The sequence below is a fragment of the Suncus etruscus genome, chromosome 20 (assembly GCF_024139225.1).
Source record: "Suncus etruscus isolate mSunEtr1 chromosome 20, mSunEtr1.pri.cur, whole genome shotgun sequence".
NCBI classification, from domain to species: Eukaryota; Metazoa; Chordata; class Mammalia; order Eulipotyphla; family Soricidae; genus Suncus; species Suncus etruscus.
This window is the reverse complement of record NC_064867.1, coordinates 9,426,452-9,442,230: the sequence shown is the minus strand read 5'-3', so window position 1 is coordinate 9,442,230 and position 15,779 is coordinate 9,426,452.

Genomic DNA, 15,779 nt, shown 5'->3' with positions numbered 1-15,779 from the left:
TGAGCTGGAACTTCCAGCTCTTTTCTCTTTTGTGTCTGAAAGTTATTATTGCAAGAATGTCTTTCATTTTTCTTAAAACCCATAAATGTGTGAGACCATTCTGCGTTTTTCTCTCTCTCTCTCTGACTTATTTCACTCAGCATAATAGATTCCGTGTACATCCATGTATAGGAAAATTTCATGACTTCATCTCTCCTGACAGCTGCATAATATTCCATTGTGTATATGTACCACAGTTTCTTTAGCCATTCGTCTGTTGAAGGGCATCTTGGTTGTTTCCAGAGTCTTGCTATGGTAAATAGTGCTGCAATGAATATAGGTGTAAGGAAGGGGTTTTTGTATTGTATTTTTGTGTTCCTAGGGTATATTCCTAGGAGTGGTATAGCTGGATCGTATGGGAGCTCGATTTCCAGTTTTTGGAGGAATCTCCATATCGCTTTCCATAAAGGTTGAACTAGACGGCATTCCCACCAGCAGTGGATAAGAGTTCCTTTCTCCCCACATCCCCACCAACACTGTTTATTCTCATTCTTTGTGATGTGTACCATTCTCTGTGGTGTGAGGTGGTATCTCATCGTTGTTTTGATTTGCATCTCCCTGATGATTAGTGATGTGGAACACTTTTTCATGTGTCTTTTGGCCATCTGTATTTCTTCTTTGTCAAAGTGTCTGTTCATTTCTTCTCCCCATTTTTTGATAGGATTAGATGTTTTTTTCTTGTAAAGTTCTGTCAGTGCCTTGTATATTTTGGAGATTAGCCCCTTATCTGATGGGTATTGGGTGAATAGTTTCTCCCACTCAGTGGGTGGCTCTTGTATCTTGGGCACTATTTCCTTTGAGGTGCAGAAGCTTCTCAGCTTAATATATTCCCATCTGTTAATTTCTGCTTTCACTTGCTTGGAGAGTGCAGTTTCTTCCTTGAAGATGCCTTTAGCCTCAATGTCCTGGAGTGTTTTACCTACGTATTGTTCTATATATCTTATGGTTTTGGGGCTGATATCGAGGTCTTTAATCCATTTGGATTTTACCTTCGTACATGATGTTAGCTGGGGGTCTAAGTTCAATTTTTTGCAAGTGGCTACCCAGTTTTGCCAACACCACTTGTTGAAGAGGCTTTCTTTGTTCCATTTAGGATTTTTTGCTCCATTATCAAAAATTAGATGATTGTATGTCTGGGGAACATTCTCTGAGTATTCAAGCTTATTCCACTGATCTGAAGGCCTGTCTTTATTCCAATACCATGCTGTTTTGATAACTATTGCTTTGTAGAAAAGTTTAAAGTTGGGGAAAGTAATTCCTCCCATATTCTTTTTCCCAATGATTGCTTTAGCTATTCGAGGGTGTTTATTGTTCCAAATAAATTTCAAAAGTGCCTGGTCCACTTCTTTGAAGAATGTCATGGGTATCTTTAGGGGGATCGCATTAAATCTGTACAGTGCTTTGGGGAGTATTGCCATTTTAATGATGTTAATCCTGCCAATCCATGAGCAGGGTATATGCTTCCATTTCCGCGTGTCCTCTCTTATTTCTTGGAGCAGAGTTTTATAGTTTTCCTTGTATAGGTCCTTCACATTTTTAGTCAAGTTGATTCCAAGATATTTGAGTTTGTGTGACACTATAGTGAATGGAGTTGTTTTCTTAATGTCCATTTCTTCCTTATTAGTATTGGTGTATAGGAAGGCCATTGATTTTTGTGTGTTAATTTTGTAGCCTGCCACCTTGCTATATGAGTCTATTGTTTCTAGAAGCTTTTTGATAGAGTCTTTGGGGTTTTCTAAGTAGAGTATCATGTCATCTGCAAACAGTGAGAGCTTGAATTCTTCCTTTCCTATCTGGATTCCCTTGATATCCTTTTCTTGCCTAATCGCTATAGCGAGTACTTCCAGTGCTATGTTGAATAGGAGTGGTGAGAGAGGACAGCCTTGTCTTGTGCCAGAATTTAGAGGAAAGGCTTTCAGTTTTTCTCCATTGAGGACAATATTTGCCTCTGGCTTGTGGTAGATGGCCTTAACTAGGTTTGAAGGAACAATACATAGTTTCACAGACAAACAACAGCTCAAAAACTTCACAGACTCAAAACCATTCTTAAAAGAAAAACTGAACGGCATACTTTAAGACAAGGCTTACCAACAGACACACTAAACTTTAATATAAAGATGGCACTAACTCCCAGGACAATTCTTTCTCTCAATGTCAATGGACTAAATGCACCAGTTAAGAGACACAGAGTGGCTAAATGGATCAAAAAACTCAATCCAACCTTCTGCTGCCTACAAGAAACGCACCTGAATAGTCAGAACAAACATAGACTCAAAATAAAAGGCTGGAGGAAAATCATCCAAGCAAACAACACCCAAAAAAAAGCAGGAGTGGCCATATTAATATCAGATGATGCAAACTTTATACTTAGGAAAGTAGTAAGGGACAAAGATGGACATTTTGTATTAATCAAGGGATATGTACAGCAGGAAGAAATCACCCTCCTAAACATATATGCACCGAATGAGGGGCCAGCAAAATATTTAATACAACTGTTGACAAATCTGAAAAATAATATCAATAACAACACAATAATTGTGGGAGACCTCAACACGGCATTGTCAACACTAGACAGGTCAACCAGACTAAAACCCAACAAGAATATACTAGACCTGAGGAGAGAAATGGAAGTAAGAGGCCTAGTATATATATACAGGACACTCCACCCCCAGAAGCCTGGATACACATTTTTCTCTAATGTATATGGGACATTCTCTAGGATAGACTACATGTTAGCACACAAAACATATCTCCATAATATCAAGAGGATAGAAATTTTGCAGGCTGCCTTTGCTGACCACAAAGCCCTGAAATTATATATAAACTACAAAGGGACACAGAAGAAAAATTTTAACACCTGGAAGTTAAATAGCCTCATACTGAATAATCAGTGGGTCCGAGATGAAATCAAAGAGGAAATCAAAACCTTCCTGAAAACAAATGACAATGGAGACACAATTTATCAGAACCTATGGGACACAGCAGAAGCAGTACTGAGAGGAAAATTTATAGCTTTGCAAGCACACATCAGGAAAGAAGAAGGGGCATACCTGAATAGCTTAATGACGCAGCTCATAGAATTAGAAAGTGCTCAACAAAAGGATCCAAAAATAGGGAGGCAGAAGGAAATAACAAAGCTGAGAGCAGAAATCAATGAAGTGGAAACCAGAAAAACCATCCAAAAGATCAACGAAAGCAGAAGTTGGTTCTTTGAAAAAATAAACAAGATTGATAGACCACTGGCAAAACTAACAAAGAAAGAAAGAGAGAGAAACTTGATAACTCGTATTAGGAATGAAAAAGGAGAGATCACTACTGATATCGTAGAGATTCAAAGGGTAATCAGAAACTACTTTGAGAAACTCTATGCCACTAAAAATGAAAACCTGGAAGAAATAGATAAATTTTTGGAATCTTATAATCTTCCACGATTGAATGAAGAGGATGTAGCATATCTAAACACACCCATTACTATTGAGGAAATTAAGAAAGTAATCAAATGTCTGCCCAAAAACAAAAGCCCAGGCCCAGATGGATTTACTAATGAATTCTTTCAAACCTTTCAAGAGGAACTACTACCAATCCTGGCAAGACTCATGAAATTGAAAAAACAGGAAAACTTCCAAATAGCTTTTATGAAGCCAACATTACCTTGATACCTAAACCAGACAGAGATGCTACGAAAAAAGAAAATTACAGACCAATATCGCTGATGAATGCAGATGCAAAGATCTTCAACAAAATCCTGGCAGATAGGATTCAATGCCTCATTAAGAAGATCATCCACTACGATCAAGTAGGTTTCATTCCAGGAATGCAAGGCTGGTTTAACATCCGTAAATCTATCAACATAATACACAACATCAACAGCAAGAAAAATAAAAATCACATGATCATATCAATCGACGCAGAGAAAGCATTTGACAAGGTCCAACACCCATTCTTGATCAAAACTCTCAGCAAGATGGGAATGGAGGGAACCTTTCTCAATATAGTTAAGGCCATCTACCACAAGCCATATGCACATCTCTTATATTACACTGTAAGAACAATGCCAGGGTAGAGACCATAGAATGAGAAAGAATATTTGCCTACTACCCCATGGATTCAAAAGCTCTATTTAAAAAAAAGATCTTTAAACTTCTATATTCATTGTAGCACTATTTTTAATAGTCAAAATCTGGAAACAACCCAAGTATCCAAGAACAGATGACTGAATAAAGAAACCAAGGTACGTACGTATACACAATAGGATACTACAAAGATGTAATAAAAGATGAAATCACACATTTGTTATATGGATGGATTTAGAGAGTATCACACTGAATGAAGTTAGTCAGAGGAAGAAGGACAGTCACAGATGATACATTTCAGATGTGGGATTTAAAACAATACACAAAGTAGGTGAAAAACAAATGTCCAAAGGCAACAGAAACTAAGAACAAGTCTTTGGTAGGAAGCTTACCACAAATGAAGGAGGGGAGTGGACAGTGTGGTGCTGGATTGTTTTATCTATGAAAATATATCAATAATGATTTTGTAAATAATGATATCTAAAATGTAAAATAAAAAAACTTTAAACAGATGAAGGAATAATTAATGTGAATAATAAAGCAAACCAGAATGAGACAATAGATTATTTCCAAAAGGAAAAAACAAAAAGTAAACCAAGAATCCTGGAATGTGTAAACAAATGAAAGGAAGAAAAATATCAGCATTTTTTATCATTCTGTTTTATAATAGCAATTTAGAATTTAAAATAACTTATTATAATCAAAGTTTTCTGAAGGAAATACAATTGTCCCATTCTATAAAAATTAGAGTTGAGAGTCTGAATAATATTTATCAGTTTAAATAGTTCAAAGAGAGGTGATTTTGAACCTACATCTGTGTCTTCCTAGTTCTGGTATTCTTTATAACACACGACCTTGTTTCTAAAACTATTCATTGGACAGCTCTGTTTCTTCCTTTGTGCATAAGAAAAGGAATAGAGGAACATAGTCACCATCTGTGGCCTATTATAGTCATAATAATGACACCAAACACATAACATTTAAAATGTACTTTGTGTTGTATTGAATGCTCTAGACACTAGTGTCTAGACACTAGACAATCTAGATATTTATTTTTATCAATGTCACAGTTTTCAGAAGTAAATCCTATGGTTATTTCCTCTTTTTACAAATGAACTCAAGGAAGAAATGAACATTCACAAATTTTCCCAAAGACAGAGAGTAAGTGGCATTATGGGATTGAAAACCATGTACTAAGATGTTTTTAGCAGGTCTCTATGCCATCATTTCATGAGGGAAATACAAAAACAAAAAGATATGGAAGGGAGGAAATCTAAAAGGCACATTTTTTTTTCAGTTATTCCAAGATATTCACTGTAACTTGTTGGAGAATAAAGAAGTTAATCTTGGATTGCTATCAGGCAGATGACCTTCACAAGGTTTCTCACTTAAGGCTAAACTTGATTCTAAAAGGTTATAAACATACTATTAAAAATTAAGCTCCTATAATAAATGTGGTAAGTTTGATTATTATCACAATGTAACTAACTGTGATAAGCAAGTTTTAAATCTGCAAAATCATTTTCCATAAAAATAGTAGAAGTCATAAAGCATCATGAAAGGCACATAAAGGTTAACTTTTATAAATATCTATTACATTAAAAAATACTTTAGGTTTGAGTTCTGCATGTACTCCTACTGTTGAAATTTGATAAAATAAAAAACAATATATATTTAGTTTGAAAAACTTTATTTCCTAGCAGATTTCCCTGTAGCAATCACAGGCATATGTCACTGCTCTAGGCATCTTAGACTTGAATTCAAAATTAGAATGATTTGCCTCAAAAAAATTTATTCCAAGTCAGTATAAATGAAAAGATTTTTTTTCATAGAAAATCATGGAAAAATCATTTCCATGACACCATTTGTTTATCCAATTATCTCTTGCTCTTTTATTTTATTGTCTACTTTGACCATGACCTTCACTTGAGCTGTCAATATTGCTAATATCTACATTATTGCTAATCACTGACAGAAGATATTCTCTATTATAAATCTGCTTGGTTTGGGGCTATGTAAAAAGTCAGATGTTTTTTATTGGTGTGATGCTATTGTTTTGTCATTTAAACAAATCAAAATTATTTATTACACAATTAAAGAGTTTTCTGCTGTATTCAAATTTTGTACTGAACAAGATTCCTGGGTACTGACTCAATAGGTCTGAATTAGACAGAGCCTATGATTTTGTAATTTTTATCAATACTTGGATGCTACTTGTTCAAGAACCCACACTATTAAGTAGCACATGAGTAGCAGGCTAGAGAGTGCTTTGTTGCTCATAATATGGATTCAGTCATTCTTAAAGGTTAGATATCATCTTAACCTCTATGATTTGACTGACTAGAAAGAGCAAGTGTAGTGAAGTAAGATAAATGGGTGATCATAGTCTTAAAAGTTAACAGAGGACTGGATGCATAAGGAAGAAAACTGAGAACAAAGGAGTCTTGAGAAGAAAGATCTAAAGAATTTTGCTCATGGGGCCAGAGTGGTGGCACAAGTGGTAAGGCATCTGACTTGCACACACTAGCCTAGGATTGACCACGGTTTGATCCCCCAGTGTCCTATATGGTCCCCCATACCAGGAGCGGTTCTGAGGGCAGAGCCAGAAGTAACCCCTGAGTGTCACCGGGTGTGGCCCCAAAAACAAACAAACAAAAAAAAACAACAAAAAGAGTTCTTCTCATGATAAGTATGCATGTATAAGGAAATAGAAGAAACTGGCTAAGACTATTTCTGCTTGAAATCTCTTGGCTTGTTTTCCACTGCCAGAATGTACTGAACCCCTCACCCTGAAAGCCTTCTCAAACTTGGGACAATATGACCAGCCTAATAATAGAATAAGTCACCTGAATCCACTTAATCTCCCAGCATCACACATGGTCCCTCAAACTAGGAGCAATTTCTGAGCGCATAGCCAGGAGTAACCATTGAGCATCACGAGGTGTGGCCCCCCAAAAAACAAAAACAATAAACCTTGAACTCCTTGAACTTATGATTGTGCTGTAATGCTGGCATGAAAGTATAACCAACAAAGAGTAATTTACCAATGTCTAAAAACTTATATGTCTAAAAATTAATATTTTGAGCAAGTCACCCTTCTTATACTTCCCTCAATCTTAAATTGTGAGATAAACTAGAGTAAGTCTACAGCAGTGGTCTTATAGTGGTCCCACCTGGTTTCCATTTTTGTTTTAACCTCTGAATGTGAAAAGTAGGTTTTAATGCCTGACATTCAGCCCAATGAGCACAAATTTTTTCTAGTTTATTTTTTTTTCTAGACTCCTGCTTCTGTCTCACAGATCAAAACTGCATGGGAGGCTAGGAATTAGGGTGTCTCACTTTCCAGTATAATGATATAATTCTATTTTATTTTACTTTAATTGATTCATTTTGTAGGCCATATTTGGTATTGTCTAGGGACTGCTTCTAGCAGTGCTGGTAGGAGTGATGGAGTACATGCGACCTTTAGGGTTCATCCTGGTCATGCAATCCAGCACCCCTGAATGCAATGCATGTGTCTAGCCTTTTGAGCTATTTCCACAGCCTCTGACAGAACTTTAAACTAAAATTTTATATCTAATTTTTGGAAAAAGCAAGTCTTAGTTGTCTAGGATAATGCAGCACCAATATTATCACTATATGGTCCCCTTTGAATCCTTAGTGTACCTGTTTGTATAATAATTGGATATGGATAAATTTTTGCTATAGATGATGGCAGAAAAATATTAAACAAACCGGAATTAATTATTTTTTTACTCTAGTAACCAACATAATTGAAAATCAATGTAAATCTTAATTTACATTCTTTTCTGAAAACAGAAAAGGAGTATATATTTAAAACAGGAAGTTAGACTTTACAATTTTCTTTCCCATTTTTCTTGCTGTTAATAGCTTATATTTGTATGCCTTCCATTAAAGAGAGTCTCCACTTCCTTCTAAATTCAAATAATCCTCTAACTCAGTCTGTTCTGCCTCTCCTTTCACCCTCCCCACCCCATTTCTCACGTAAGTCTTTATTCAGTCAGTCCCCACAGTCTCTTTTCTCACCTTAGCGATGTAGTATCTCCTCCCACAGTTACCCAATAAAAAAGAAGATGACATAATTGCTATTGACAAGAATCTTGTAACAGACTGAGAGTTTATCCTGAAACAAAGCAAAGAAGACTCCAGAGGACATCGTTGAAGTTTGGACTGTCCCTTCCTAGGATCCATCTTATTCATGGTGTTTCAGAAATGTGAAATAAGGAATCCCTTTCAAGTTGTTGTGAATTAGATGTTATAAATTATAGGCAAATACATCCAAACAAATATACTCTATCTGTAGAACCATGGAAGTCCCAGGATATCTGGTGTACAGTAGAAAGATTAAAAATGACACATTATTTTATGGCCATTACCTATGAATTGATATATTTTTCTTTTATGCCTTGCTTTTGTTTGTTTAAACCATAGCAAGTAGTTCTGAGAGTTTACTACTCCTGGTTTTTGAGATCAAGTTTCAATCCTGATGGTACTCAAGACCCTATGTGATGTCAGGACTTGAACCAACATTGGCTGCTCTGACCACTGACTTGATATATTTTTCTACAGTTCCTTTGAAAAGTGTATAATATAAAACTTACATTTTTGGAAGGTTTTGTTTTTATGCATATTTGAAGAAAGGCATCATTGAGAATTTGAATGTAGATGTATTGGTGTCCTTAAAAAAAAGAAAGTAACTGAGTTCTTGTTCTTGAGCAATAGTTCTTGAGCAATAGTTCAGCAGAAAGGACATTTACCTTGCATGAGCACAAGTTGGTTTTAATCCCTGGTACCACAAATGGTCCACCAAGTAGCACCAGGATATAATTAAATAGAAAAAAAATAAATAAAATAACAAATTTAACTTTTTAGCCATTTTCATAAAGTATGTGAGACCATTTTAAAGTTAAATTCAATCATTCTTTAGGTTGGTAATGAAAGGAGAATAGTCAGCCTCATTAATTGGGGGAAAAGTAGGTGTGCACCTGATGTGGATGTATAATAAGAACATATGAAACTAGAGGAAAGGAACATGCAGAACAAGATAAATGGGGCAATATCTTGGCTTTGGAGAAAAATCTGAAGATCAGTGACTGGACAGTAAAGTGGTTTAGATACATGCTTTCTATGCAGTCATAGATAATTAGTGTGATAAACATTCTCACCTCCACCAAAATCTCCTTTGAAAATCAACCAGTGTGATGGGCATTGAAGAACTAGTACACCTCACTCAGGAATTAAAGGTGAATTGCCCTTCTTTATTTTTTAATATCTTTATTTAAACATCTTGGTTACAAACATGATTGTAGTTGGATTTCTGTCATATAAAGAACACCCACCTTCACCAGTGAAACATTTTCAGAATTGGCCTTCTTATAAAATTAAGGGAAGGGAAATTTGATGCCAGAAGTGACCAGCAGAGATTATCAGAAGCATAAATAATAACATTCAAAAGGTGCATCTTTATGGCAAATGGATCTTTCTACTGCAGACACGTCATGATGCACAGGAACAGGGCACCAGCCTTACCAGAAACTATACCAAAAGCATTAAGGAAAGAGTGTTACAAACTTAGAAAACACAAAGGCAAGTTGAGAAGGAATAACTTATAGAGAATTTTAGAAAAGATCATGCCAAACCATACTCATACTGTACTTCTTTAAATCTATTGTCTTTTGTAATGATCCTTGTTTAATTTTCACTTTTACTTTGGGACAGTAAGGGAGCCAGTCCTGGTAGTGCTCAAGGGTATCAAATCCAGGGCTTCACACATTTAAGATTTGTTCTATCACTTGAACCACAACTCCAGCCCAGTTACTTATGTTAAATCCAATTGTTTAATCTGGTCTGGTCTGGTCTTCTCTCATCTGGTCTAATCTAGTTTGTTCAAATTTGAGCAAGTCTCATCTAGTCTCTAATATGCTCTAACCTGATTTAGTCTAGTCTTTCTCTGGTCTTTCTGTTCTTGGATAGTCTGGTCTAGTATGATTAGATCTGATCTTATCTAGTCTGATTTAGTCTAGTCGGCTTTAATCAGAATCAATATAATCTAGTCTGAGCTAATCTGATTTGAAATGGTCTGGTATACTTTATTTGGGCTAAGAAAACTACTGTATTTCTCACTCTATAAGATGCACCTGATCATAAGACACACATAATTTTCAGATGCTCTCCTCCCCTGCACTTGGGCTTTAGCTCCAGGAAGCACTTGCTCCATAAGATGCACTTTTGGTGGAAAAAGTTCATCTTAGGGTATGAAAAATATGGTAAATACCACAAAGTAGATGAGTTCAACAGCAGACACTTATTTTCTCGCACTTTAGGAGGCTAGAACCCCAGGTTCAAAGTGTAGCATGTAGGAAAGTGAGGACTGATTCCTGTAGGTGGCAGCTGACTTCCTATATTTTTATACTTTGTGTATGTAGCATGGTAAAGCTCAGGGAGCAAGAGATATAAGAAAGAATGAGACAGAGAGAGATAGAGAAATAGAGAAGATATGTGGCATCTCTTTAACAGAACACACAATCTATCAAATACCCTCCCCCTGCCGTTACTATTATTCTCTTAATAAAGAACAGTTTAATAGTTTAAAGCTTCAACCAAAAAAATTTAGGGGGAACATATATTGAATTCACAACAGGTACCATCTTTTAGAAGAGTAAATATAAATACTACATATTTTCAGAAGAAAATTTAAAACTACATTTAAAAGAAAACTATTAAACCTGGACAGCCATAGATATAAAAACTCATCACATTTTTTATATTGTGTAATAAATATCCTCTCTGTGCTGACTTCTGAAACAGAATTTGCCATCTAAAAAAATCTTTTGTAAATCTTTTTGTAAATCTAGAAAAATCTTTTTACATAATTGAGTAGTCAACAAAATTAGGTAAGAATCTGAGATTATTATAGTTTGTAGACTGGTGTAATAGTACTGAAAATGGATTTTCCATATGGTTCTTTATTCTTGACTTTGTGTTTTATTTTTTCAAAGAATGCTTTTTTTGAATGAATATTATAATATACTAGCTTTTTTTTTAAATGTAAGTTTACAATAAAACTAAGTCAAATATAAGTGCTCTTTCTAATCCTAAACATGAATAAACATAAAGTGCTCTTTCTATACCTAAACATGAATTAGAGTGTAATTTGTATTTTTAAACCCTTGCTTTTATATCCATGTAAGAAAAAAAAATGGTGTTGGCAAAAAAAAAAAAATAGGGAGAGGAAAGAGGGAGAGACAGACCAACAGACCAATGCTCTGTTTTCTGAAGCATCTTAATTTGAATATAAGTTGTTCCCCAGATGGTGTTGAGCAAGAAAATGTCTAGACATTTTTGCAGACTATCCCAAGAGCAGTCTACTTAAGTGAAAATAATTTGCATCAAAGCTTTTATCTTATCTTATAGGAACAAGAACAGGCTGAGTCCAGAACAACTGGATAAAGAATTGAGACAGAGAATAGATTTTTCAAGCTGTCTTCAGTGACCTGGAGAGATTGGTGGAAGCACTGAATTCCTGTTCACTAACAACAGTCATCTCCTCTTCTAGGAGCAATTTTTCTCTGGACTCAGCTACAACAGAAAAAAAATACACCATCTAGTTGGTGAGATAAAGTAGCATGGCAGCTCTGTGAGATATCTTTGGTCTCACTCTGTTTCCTCACCTGTTCTCTCTCCTTGTGTTAGTTTGTATAAGGACCCTTTCTCATAGAGGGAAGATATACACAAATCCAGGAGTTCTCCAATGTAAGTTCAACTCAGAGGAGAAAAGGCAAACAAGTCATTGGGCCCTTCCCCAGATTCACACACTCTGAAATCAAAGTCTATAATCATAACATTGATGTTATCAACTTTATGAAAATCTTTTTTTTTTGTATTAGCAACCAGTCTTTATATAAAGCGCTTATATTGTGCCAGAATAGAATCTTTCCAAACAATTTATATCTGTTTACATAGTGAATTAGTATATTTTTTGTGGGATCATGGCAGGTCTTACAAAGATGTCCATGTCTGAATTCCCCAAATCTGTAACCATTTTTGGTTACAGTACAAAGGGTTATTACATGACAAAGAAATAAGATTGTGTATCAATGGATCTTAAAATTAGGTTGTTCCAGGTTAGCCGGGCAGGCCCAGTGTACTTAAAAGTGTAGAATTCAGCCCTGGATGAGGCTGGAAGGTGATGAGATGGAGGATGAAGTCTTTCTCCTCCAGCTCAGACCACTCGTCTGCCACCCTGGTCAGTCGGCGGGTCTGAGGGTTCAGGATTGTGACTGGTAGAAAACTTACAGGCAGTCGGGCTTCAGGAGATATCAGCCTTATTCAGTGGATAAGGCTGAAGAATTCCCAGCCTTCCTAAGACCCTTGCTTTTATAGACAAGAATCAGGTACCACCCTAGGGTGGGAGCAGAATACCAAATAAGGAATAATCCAATATACTATCACCAGGTCACATCCTAGGTGGGTATAATAATTGATTAGGGTAGGATCAGTAAGATAATAATCTTATGGAAATATTTTCATATATAACAAAAAGCATCCTTAAACATGTGAGAGTAGCAGAATTTGGTGCAGTAGAAGGCAACTTGACCATCTGTTGCTGGCTTTATTATAGAATGGGATCCGTGCCCCCAAAGAATACTGGTGGCCTCTATAATCTGGAAAAATAAACCAAAAATATAACTTCTCCTAGAGTCTCCAGAGTAAATACTTTAATGTCATTTCAAAGAATGTATTTCAGACTTGTAACTCGACAGCTAAACATTTATTTCTGTGGCGTATTAACCCACTAAATTTGTGGTATTTTTTTACAGCAGCAGAAAGACACAAATGCAAATGTATACTATTATTATTTCCAATAACTACTGATGGATGAAAATAAACAAGGAAAAAAGTAACTGTGCAAGTACACCCCCAGGTCAACTGCTTCTAGTCTACCTGCTTTTTTTAAATGTTAATTTTGGAATCGTGTCAATAGTGCTCAAGAGCCATTTTGTTTGGTGCAAGAAGGACCATGATGTCCCAGGTATCAAAACTAGGGCTCCTGATCAAAGAAGGTACAGTGCAGGTAAAGTGCTTGCCTTATATGTGGCATACCTGGGAAATCTAGGTTGTATTATGGGCATCCCACATGATTCCCAGTGGCTACCAGGAGTGATTCCTGACTACAGAGAAAGGAGTAAATCCTGAGCACCAGAGGAAATACCCCTACCAAAAAACAAACACACACAAAACAGGAGACTTTGATGCAAAGCATTTCCTCAAGTCCCTTACACAATCTCTCTGACCTGAGTCTGTCTTCTTTTGTTGTTGTTGTTGTTGTTGTTGTTGTTGTTGTTTTGGGGCCACACCCAGTGACACAGCGGTTACTCCTGGCTCTGCACTCAGAAATTGTTCCTGGCAGGTTCTGGGGACCATATGGGATGCCGGGATTGAACCTGGGTCAGTCCTGGTCGGCCACGTGCAAAGCAAACACCCTACAGCTGTGCTATTGTTCCTGCCCCTGTGTCTGTCTTCTTTTTTGGGGGGAGGGGGTACACACCCGGTAACACCAGGTAACACTGAGCTATGCGCTCAGAAATCGCTCCTGGCTTGGGGGATCATATGGCACCCAGGGGATCGAACTGCTAGCGCAGGCAAGGCAGGCACCTTACCTATAGCGCCACCGCACCGGCTCCATCTGTCTGTCTTCTTGATGGTTGTGTTCACTGTTTCTCCAGTGTCACTCCACTGGATTAAAAATGGGTAGGAAAGGGATTGCAATTAATACTTACCTTTAGAAATCATCGCAGTAGTGAGAAGACAACAAATAATTTTGTAATTATTTTCAACTCTAGATACTTGATACACATTCTTTCATTTGATCCTAACAACACAACAAAGAAACTTATTCCAATTTGGCAGAGAAGAAATTAAGGTTTGCAGAAGTGCAGGAAACTAGTCCAATGCTATACAGGTTAGTAAGTAGTGATTGGAAGGCATCCTCAACACTTTCTACAGATAAGTTGTGCCTGTATCTATAATGCCAAATACATAGAATTTTCTTTCACAAGCTCTTTCAGATACCAACATGATTACTTTTTCAGGACCCTAATGGCACATATTGCATGAATATTTGCAAAGGGAATAATCTTCACTCATCTCTTTGGACATAACCCTGTCCTTAGGCTCATGTACAAGGGAATTGCCTTTTCCTGTGGCTAGAAGGCTATAGATATCTGGAAATATAATGTAGCTGGCTTGTTAATATATATGTATGAGTCAGCCACAGAGGTTTTCAGAAATGTCTGGAGCAGAGTGCTAAGCCTTTGGGGAACAGTGTGTCAGAATCAACAAACTATGAACTGGCATATGTACTGTGACTCTGTCTTCGCCTATAGTTAGTGAGCTCAATAAAAGACATATGTTTTCATCAGTGAGATCCAGCCAATGAGAAAATATTTCTGACTCATATACATGCTGTTCGCTGATGCATTTGGGGCTAGGCTGGGCTTGGTCTCAGCCATGGGTCAACGCTAATTCAACAACTACATCTGCTTATTCAGCTAGGTTTAAAACACATTTTTTACAGCTTTCAACACATCAAATTACAAGGTTAAATCTAACGCCTCCAGAACATTTAGATATATTTTCATGGAGACAGCAAGAGAGCTAAGAACTTGTTGTTGATCAGTAATTAAATCTATAATAATCATTGCAGGTCAAAACTGATGAAAAGAAATGCACCCTTAAAATGAAGACTGTAAATATTCCACAATGCAAACACCTATACTCTTAATTTTTACCTATATAAATTGGTGAACAGGACTATCAAAGAAATGCAAGTTGCATTTCTTGTCTTCAATTTCCAATATGTTGAGCCTCTTGGTCAACTGTACCCAATAAGGCAATTTCTGTAAATGTGATCCAAGATCCAAATACATGGTCCCAGCTAGCGTGAAGCTCATTTACAGTGATGGAATAAATACTTTCAGGTGGAATCGGTACTGTTTTAGCACATCCTTCATGCTTGCCCAGCTGTGTGTCCTCCAGTTTCAATGCTATCATGTCCAGCTTGATTGGGAGTCCTGAAATGTGCAAAATAGCTGAGGCTCATTACTAACTCATTACTTTGCAAAGACCTTCTAAAGCATGCAGAGCTCAAAAGAAAATGGATATTTGTTTTCAGTTATTTTTTTCTTGCAAAGACTACATAAAAATGCAGGGATAGAGGTGATGCCCTAAGTCAGTAGATCGCATAATTATCTCTTATAAATGTTTGTAAAAGTAGAGATTCTGATCATTTCCTTGAACAACAACAAACATAAGATCACCAATTTACCAAACAAATATTAATGGCTAGATTTCTAAAAAAAAAATTAACAGAAAGAAATGGATGGATTTTTGTTCATTTGTTTGATTGTTTGTTTGTTTTCCTTATATGATATTAAAAGAATCAAAGCTTCACTTTCCTGGACCCGGGAATATTATCTAACAAAAAAAAAACTAGAGTTTTTTGTTTGTTTTTGGTTTGGGTTTTTGGGCCACACCCGGTGATGCTCAGGGGTCACTCCTGGCTATGCGCTCAGAAATTGCTCCTGGCTTGGGGGACCATCTGGGACCCTGGGGAATCAAACCATGGTCCGTCCTATGTTAGTGCAT